Below are 7,181 nucleotides of genomic sequence, written 5' to 3' on the forward strand. Positions count from 1 at the left end.
ATTGTCTTATGGGAAATACACACACAACACACCACCTCTCCTTTCCCTAAGCCCATTCTCTGTCCACAGCATGAGTGAATCATCCAGCATCATCGTTACTGCCTGCACAATAAATAGCAATAAACTGGGTCTCCTCTGTCACTGCCAGCAACACTGGACTCAAGTGCTCTCTCTTGGCCTGCCACTTGCTGAGAAGGCAGCACAGTTGAATGACCCTGACATTTGTTTTTTACCATTATTGCATGTTCCATTTCAACATCTTGTCACAGAGCTTCTTGAAAAACAGTGCACTTCAACTTGTGCTGTGCTTACATTTCAGCTTGTACTGATGAAGTAAATTAACCATGCATAGCCCTCCTTTCTCTCTCTCTTTTTGTTTTTCTTAGATGTGTGTCTTGTGTATGTGTGTGGGTGACTTAAGAATTAAAAGAGCCCTCTTTTCCCTGACGTTTTTAATCAAAAACTACTTTCCTGGCTCTAACTCATTTTTTATATATGATCATTCCCGTTTATCCCTTCCTCCATCTGTAAGCTCATATAAAACAGTTGAAGCAGTTAATTTAAAAAGATTTCTGAACTTGGACGTCATCAAGTGGGGATTAACCCTGAGGGAGCTCTGGGCCTAACAGAAGGCCTAACCAGAAGCCTGACACCACCCATCTCCACAGGCAAGGAGGTATGACCAGAGAATGCTCCTAGCAACCTCAGTTTTCACAGCACTTGCAGTCATTATGTCTCGACCTCCTCCACCTCTCACTGGGTGAGCCCATCAGATCATGTGACTCCTGTATGTATAACATATAAATAAGGGCAAGGAGGAGTTGGTTCGACATTTCGTGGATGTTGGGCGTGTGAGAGGATCCTGGAGTGCCAGGTGGAAGGGAACAAACTGGGAAAAGTTAGCTTAGGTTGTATGGATTTGTACCTCCGCATTTCTAACCTAAGATCTCTAAATGTATCATGATTCCTATCCATTGGACTGTAAAGTTTATGTAGGTAATCCTGGAAAAAAAGGTAACGAGTCTGAATTGGAGCGAGCTTTTGACAATTATCGTCCACTCTGAAGGGTCTGGGTTGCTTGGAACCCTCCCAGCTTTGCTTTTGGTGAGTTTGAAGATCCCCACGATGTAGCTGATGCTGTCTGAGAACTAGATGGGGGAAAACTGTGTGGCTGCCCAGTGAAGTATAACTGTCGAATGGTGGAAAGAGGAGTCAAAATCATGGCCTACCTCCTTCTTAGGGTCACCACCTTTGAGATTATTATCAGAGGAGGAGTCCTCCACCTTGGACACAGATCTCCAAGATGGAGAAGCTTCTCCCACTGCTGGAGCAGATCCTTTTCTAGAGATGGGATAAGAGAGAGATACAGTCATCAAGACAGTATGGTACTGGCACAAAGACAGAAATATAGATCAATGGAATAAAATAGAAAGCCCAGAGAAAAATCCACACACCTGTGGATACCTTATCTTTGACAAAGAAGGCAAGAATATACAACAGAGAAAAGACAATCTCTTTAACAAATGGTGCTGGGAAAACTGGTCAGCCACTTGTAAAAGAATGAAACTAGAACACTTTCTAACACCATACATGAAAATAAACTTAAAATGGATTAAAGATCTAAATATAAGACCAGAAACCATAAAAATCCTAGAGAGGACATAGGCAAAACACTCTCTGATATAAATTACAGCAGGGTCCTCTATGATCCTCCTCCCAGAGTAATGGAAATAAAAGCAAAAATAAACAAATGGGACCTAATTAAACTTAAAAGTCTTTGCACAACAAAGGAAACTATAAGCAATGTGAAAAGACAGCCTTCAGAATAGGAGAAAATAATAGTAAGTGAAGCAACTGAAAAAGAATTAATTTCAAAAATATGCAAGAAGCACATGCAGCTCAATTCCAGAAAAATAAATGGCCCAATCAAAAAGTGGGCCAAAGAACTAAACAGACCTTTCTCCAAAGAAGACATACAGATAGCTAACAAACACACGAAAAGATGCTCAACACCATGCGTTATCAGAGAAATGCAAATCAAAACCACAATGAAGTACCATCTCACCCCAGTCAGAATAGTTGCTATCAAAAAGTCTACACACGATAAATGCTGGAGAGGGTGCAGAGAAAAGGGAACCCTCTTACACTGTTGTTGGGAATGCAAACTAGTACAACCACTATGGAGAACAGTATAGAGATTCCTTAAAAAACTGGAAATAGAACTGCCATATGACCCAGCAATCCCACTGCTTGGCATACACACCAAGGAAATGGGAATTGAAAGAGACACGTGTACGCCAATACTCACTGCAGCACTGTTTACAATAGCTAGGACATGGAAGCAACCTAGATGTCCATCTGCAGACAAATGGATAAGAAAGCTGTGGTACACAAAAAAGAAAACTATACGCCAATATCACTGATGAACATAGATGCAAAAATTCTTAATAAAATTCTAACAATCAGAATCCAACAACACATTAAAAAGATCATACACCATGACCAAGTGGGCTTTATCCCAGGGATGCAAGGATTCTTCAATATCCGTAAATAAATTAATGTGATACACTACATTAACAAATTGAAAAATAAAAGCCATATGATTATTTCAATAGATGCAGAGAAAGTCTTTGACAAAATTCAACATCTATTTATGATAAAAACTCTGCAGAAAGTAGGAATAGAAGGAACATACCTCAACATAATAAAAACTATATATGACAAACCTACAGCAAATTTTATCCTCAATGGTGAAAAAATGAAAGCATTTCCCCTAAAGTCAAGAACAAAACAAGGGTGCCCACTTTCACCACTGCTATTCAACATAGTTTTGACAACAGCAATCAGAGCAGAAAAAGAAATAAAAGGAATCCAAATTGGAAAAGAAGAAGTAAAACTCTCACTATTTGCAGATGACATGATCCTCTACATAGAAAACCCTAAAGACTCCACCAGAAGATTACTAGAGCTAATCAATGAATATAGTAAAGTTGCGGGATATAAAATCAACACACAGAAATCCCTTGCATTCCTATACAATAATAATGAGAAAATAGAAAGAGAAATTAAGGAAACAATTCCATTCACCATTGCAAAGAAAAGAATAAAATACTTAGGAATATATCTACCTAAAGAAACTAAAGACCTATTTATAGAAAACTATAAAACACTGGTGAAAGAAATCAAAGAGGACATTAATAGGTGGAGAAATATACCATGTTCATGGATCAGAAGAAGTAATATAGTGGAAATGAGCATACTACCCAAAGCAATCTACAGATTCAATGCAATCCCCATCAAGATACCAATGGTATTTTTCACAGAGCTAGAACAAACAATTTCAGAATTTGTATGGAAATACAAAAAACCTTGAATAGCCAAAGCAATCTAGAGAAAGGAGAATGGAACTGGAGGAATCAACCTGCCTGACTTCAGGCTCTACTACAAAGGCACAGTCATCAAGACACTATGGTACTGGCACAAAGACAGAAATATGGATCAATGGAACAAAATAGAAAGCCCAGAGATAAACCCACGCACCTATGGACACCTTATCTTTGACAAAGGAGGCAAAATATACAATGGAGAAAAGACAGTCTCTTTAACAAGTGGTGCTGGGAAAATTGGTCAACCGTTTGTAAAAGAATGAAACTAGAACACTTCCTAACACCATACACAAAAATAAACTCAAAATGGATTAAAGATCTAAATGTAACACCAGAAACTGTAAAACTCCTAGAGGAGAACATAGGCAAAACACTCCAACATAAATCACAGCAGGATCCTCTATGACGCACGTCCCAGAATATTGGAAATAAAAGCAAAAATAAACAAATGGGACCTAGCTAAAATTAAAAGCTTCTACACAACAAAGGAACTATAAGCAAGGTGAAAAGACAGCCTTCAGAATGGGAGAAAATAATAGCAAATGAAGCAAAGGACAAATAATTAATCTCAAAAATATACAAGCAACTCCTGCAGCTCAATTCCAGAAAAATAAACGACCCAATCAAAAAATGGGCCAAAGAACTAAACAGACATTTCTCCAAAGACATACAGATGGCTAACAAACACATGGAAAGATGCTCAACATCACTCATTATCAGAGACATGCAAATCAAAACCACAATGAGGTACCATTTCACGGCAGTCAGAATGGCTGCTATCCAAAAGTCTACAAGAAATAAATGCTGGAGAGGGTGTGGAGAAAAGGGAAACCTCTTACCCTCTTACACTGTTGGTGGGAATGCAAACTAGTACAGCTACTACGGAGAACAGTGTGGAGATTCCTATCTGGAAATAGAACTGCCTTATGACCCAGAAATCCCACTGCTGGGCATACACACCGAGGAAACCAGAATTGAAAGAGACACGTGTACCTCAATGTTCATCGCAGCACTGTTTATAATAGCCAGGACATGGAAGCAACCTAGATGTCCATCAGCAGACGAATGGTTAAGAAAGCTGTGGTACATATACACAATGTAGTATTACTCAGCCATTAAAAAGAATACATTTGAGTCAGTTATAATGAGGTGGATGAAACTGGAGCATATTATACAGAGTGAAGTAACCCAGAAAGAAAAACACCAACACAGTATACTAACACATATATATGGAATTTAGAAAGCTGGTAATGATAACCCTGTATGCGAGACAGCAAAAGAGACACAGATGTATATAACAGTGTTTTGGCCTCTGTGGGAGAGGGAGAGAGTGGGATGATTTGGGAGAATGGCATTGAAATATGTATAATACCATATAAAAAATGAATCACCAGTTCAGGTTCGATGCAGGATACAGGATGCTTGGGGCTGGTGCACTGGGATGACCCAGAGGGATGGTATGGGGAGGGAGGTGGGAGGGGTGTTCAGGATGGGGACCACATGTACACCCGTGGTGGATTCCTGTTGATGTATGGCAAAACCAATACAATCAGATCAGATCAGTTGCTCAGTCGTGTCCGACTCTTTGCGACCCCATGAATCACAGCATGCCAGGCCTCCCTGTCCATCACCAACTCCCAGAGTTCACTCAGACTCACGTCCATTGAGTCAGTGATGCCATCCAGCCATCTCATCCTCTGTCGTCACCTTCTCCTCCTGCCCCCAATCCCTTCCAGCATCAGAGTCTTTTCCAATGAGTCAACTTTTCGCATGAGGTGGCAAAGTACTGCAGTATCAGCTTTAGCATCATTCCTTCCAAAGTAATCCCAGGGCTGATCTCCTTCAGAATGGACTGGTTGGATCTCCTTGCAGTCCAAGGGACTCTCAAGAGTCTTCTCCAACACCACAGTTCAAAAGCATCAATTCTTTGGCGCTCAGCCTTCTTCACAGTCCAACTCTCACATCCATACATGACCACAGGAAAAACCATAGCCTTGACTAGACGCACCTTTGTTGGCAAAGTAATGTCTCTGCTTTTGAATATGCTATCTAGGTTGGTCATAACTTTCCTTCCAAGGAGTAAGTGTCTTTTAATTTCATGGCTGCAGTCACCATCTGCAGTGATTTTGGAGCCCAGAAAAATAAAGTCTGACACTGTTTGTTGCAAAGTAATTAGCCTCCTAGTAAAATAAATAAATTTAAATGTGAATTTCAGATAAGGAACAAATGATTTTTTGTTAAATTTAAATTTATTTATTTTAATTAGAGGCTAATTACTTTATTTAAAATAAAAATAAATAAATGAAATGAAAAGAGAAAAAAGAATGCTGTGGTATATATACACAATGGAATTTTCTCAGCTATTAAAAAGAATGCATTTGAATCAGTTCTAATGAGGTCAATGAAACTGGAGCCTATTATCCAGAGTGAAATAAGTCAGAAAGAAAAACACCAATACAGCATATTAATGTATATATATGGAATTTAGAAAGATGGCAACAAATACTCTATATGTGAGACAGCAAAAGAGACATAGATATAAAGAGCAGACTTTTGGACTCAGTGGGAGAAGGCAAGGATGGGATGATTTGAGAGAATAGCATTGCAACATATAATATTACCAATGTGAAATAGATCACTAGTCTAAGGTCAATGCATGAAATAGGGCACTCAAAGCTGGTGCACTGGGACAACCCTGAGGGATGGAATGTGGAGGCATGTGAGAGAGCATTCAGGATGGGGACACATGTGCACCCATGGCTGATTCATGTCAATGTTTGGCTAAAACCACTACAATATTGTAAAGTAATTAGCCTCCGATTAAAATTAATTAATTAATTAAAAAATAGAGAGATCACTGTCCCAGAAGAGAATTCATAAGCCATCCCAATCTTTCTCTAGGTCTTGTAGCCAATCTAGGTCAAATGAAAAGAGATAGAAGACCAGTTTTCAAGAGGAGTGGTGTATAGGAAATAACTTAATTTGACAGAAAATCCAACTTTTGTTTGAGACATCACAGGTTTGGTGCATTTAAAAAAAATTAGCTGTTCACATGTGTTTGTCTGTTGGAACAGTGACACATCAAGGTATAATTCTCTATGGTTTGAAATGGATCATATGAGGCATATAATATCAAGAACTGTTACTTTACAACATATCCTTAAGCAAAATTGAAGTGTCTTAGAATTTTAGCCTGGCATAAAGTGATAATAAACCTCTATCTCCAACTCAGCTAAAGTGTGATGCTTAATATTATGGAAACAAAAAGTAGCAAAAATTGTGAGACTTTTTGATAGCTGGGATATGGTATGCAGCTTCAGTGAAGCAAGCAGTCTTTAAAAGCTGCTGTGAACACAGAGCCAGCAGGTAAAAATTAAAACTGCACCCTTAAGCTAGGTTAGAGGTTGAAAAATTCTACTAGTCTTTTCACTGGATCAAAGGTTGTCCCGTTGGTGTAGAATCTAAGAAGTTTTTAGAAAGCTAGTTTGCTTTAGGTCTTAAGTTCCTTCTGTGATTGCTGTATATGAATACACAGCTCTTTGTGACATTCTTTATTTAAGCATTTGAGACTACTCAAGTTACCAAACGTCCTGCGAATTTAAAGGTATATTATAGAGCAGAACTCTGAGTTACTGTGCAATATTTTTTTCATGCTGTCATTTGTAATATGCTTTGTGAGAATTCTTGGGATTAAAGTTTTGGTTACAAAAGTAAATAAAAATATTTCCTGTTCCCTTTCACAGTGCCAGACACTGTACTTGGCACTGATAATTCAAAGAAGACAGAGATCTACTC

The 7,181-nt window shown here is 38.7% G+C and overlaps 1 pseudogene; it reads left to right on the forward strand.

Annotated features, from left to right (window-relative positions):
• The first annotated feature begins 884 nt into the window (after positions 1–884).
• LOC147340968 (serine/arginine-rich splicing factor 3-like) lies at positions 885–6,324 on the forward strand (annotated as a pseudogene).
• Positions 6,325–7,181: the final 857 nt, after the last annotated feature.

This window comes from Bos grunniens, chromosome X (assembly GCF_055505025.1).
Source record: "Bos grunniens cultivar Pamir isolate PY7600 chromosome X, Bosgru_T2T1.0, whole genome shotgun sequence".
Classification (NCBI taxonomy): domain Eukaryota; kingdom Metazoa; phylum Chordata; class Mammalia; order Artiodactyla; family Bovidae; genus Bos; species Bos grunniens.